This window comes from Nicotiana tabacum, chromosome 13, assembly GCF_000715075.1.
Source record: "Nicotiana tabacum cultivar K326 chromosome 13, ASM71507v2, whole genome shotgun sequence".
Lineage (NCBI taxonomy): Eukaryota > Viridiplantae > Streptophyta > Magnoliopsida > Solanales > Solanaceae > Nicotiana > Nicotiana tabacum.
In genome coordinates this window covers 84,496,824-84,498,720 of record NC_134092.1, presented here as the reverse complement: position 1 = coordinate 84,498,720, position 1,897 = coordinate 84,496,824, and the positions used below count along the sequence as shown (strand labels likewise).

Sequence of the window (1,897 nt, the reverse complement as noted above, 5' to 3'; positions counted from 1 at the left end):
TTTCGAGTTGAAGCAAGGGTTTCTTCAAACCATTCAGAATTTTTGTGTTTTTAGAGGAAAGATGAACGAAGATCCAAACACACATCTAATGGACTTCCAGGAGATTATGAACACTTTTCAATATAATGGGGTGTTACAAGATGCAGTGTACTTAAGGGCATTCCCCTTTTCACTTAAAGATGAAGCAAAGAAATGTCTTTGAAGCTTGCCTACGGGATCGATTAGAACATGGAAGGAGATGACCAGAAAATTCCTTGATAAATATTTCTCCTCAGCTAAAACGGGCAAGTTTAGAAGAGAAATCCATAACTTCTGCCAGAAAGAGACTGAAACTGTGTTTGAAGCATGGGAGAGGTTTAAGGAGATTGTTAGAAAGTGTCAACATAGTGGGATTGAACTCTAGATGTAACTCAAGGACTTTTGGGATGGATTGACACCGGCCACGCGTAGAACATTGAGAAATGCAGTTAGAGGCCCTTTGATGAAGAAGACTCCATAGGTGATAGTTACAATTCTTGATGAGTTATCTGAAGATACTAATCAGTGGCCCTCTGAGAGGGCTGAAAGAAGAAGATCAACTGGTGTTCACCAAGTTGATGCTAATACATCTGTGCAGGTACAACTTGATACAATGGCTAAAGAAATACGAAAGCTGAGCTTAGCCTCGATACAAAATGAGCCTCATGCAGCTTGTGATATATGTGGAAGAGGACACCCTACTCACGAGTGTCAAGCCTCAACTGAGGAAGTGAATGCTGTGGGAAATTATAATTTTAATGCAATGGGTCAGAAGAACCCCGATTTTTCATAGAGTTCGCCTAGGGATACCGCTAATGCATGGAAACAAAACAACCCTAGATTTCAAGGAGAAGGAGCTCCTGGTTTTATGAATTAGCCGAGGCAGCAGTTTCAACCTCAACAGGCCAATCAGCCTGGTGTAGAAGATCTCATGAAGGCCTTCATTGTAAATACTGATGAAAGATTTGAAGTACAAGGGGAAGCAATTCGAAATTTGGAAAAGCAAGTGGGACATATTGCAACAATATTATCTGAGAGGGTTCCAGGCACTCTCCCTACCGATATTGAAAGAAATCCCATAGAAACAGTGAATGTTGTAACCTTGAGAAGTGGACAAGTGTTGAAAGATCCCACCCCGATCCAAAAAGATGTGATACTTGAAAAAGAAAGTGGGGAGCAGCTGAAAAGTGATGATGACAAGAAGAAGAAAAGCCCAATGAAAGTTGAGAAAAAGAAGAAGGAAGAAAAATCGGGAAGGGAGAAACATGGGGAGAGCAAGCATGTGCCTGCATTACCTTTCCCTCTAAAGCTATGTAGAGAAAAGTTGTACAAGCAGTTTGAGAGATTTCTGGATGTGCTAAAATAGGTTCATGTAAACTTACGATTCACAAAAGTTCTCTCACAAATGCCTTCTTATGCTAAATTCTTGAAAGAGATCCGTACGAAGAAGAAGAAGGTAGAGGAGACCTCAGTGGTCAAGCTCACAGAGCATTGCAGTCTGATATTGCAAAATAAACTCCCACAAAAGTGTAGAGATCCAGGGAGTTTTACTATACCTTGCTCTTTAGGAACTATTAATTTTGATAAGTCTTTATGTGATTCTAGTGCCTCCATTAATTTAATGCCTCTATCTATTTACAATAAACTGGAGAAGGAGATTGGAGAGATAAGGTCTACACCAATATTGTTGTAGCTGGCAGACCGACGACTTTAATACCCGAGGGGATAATGGAAGATGTGTTAGTTCGGGTAGATACGTACGTATTTCCTGTGGAATTTATAGTGGTGAACATGGAGGAAAACAAGGAGATCCCCCTCATCCGAGGAAGACCATTAATAGCGACGGGCAGAGCGATATTAGATATACATGAGAGAAAAC

At 40.6% G+C, this 1,897-nt stretch overlaps 1 non-coding gene across 1 annotated transcript; it reads right to left on the bottom strand.

Annotated features, from left to right (window-relative positions):
* Nucleotides 1–286: 286 nt before the first annotated feature.
* On the bottom strand, nt 287–393 carry LOC142168475 (small nucleolar RNA R71). Its single transcript, XR_012698334.1, has one exon. It is a non-coding gene; the product is annotated as a small nucleolar RNA R71 (small nucleolar RNA).
* Between the last annotated feature and the right edge of the window lie 1,504 nt (nt 394–1,897).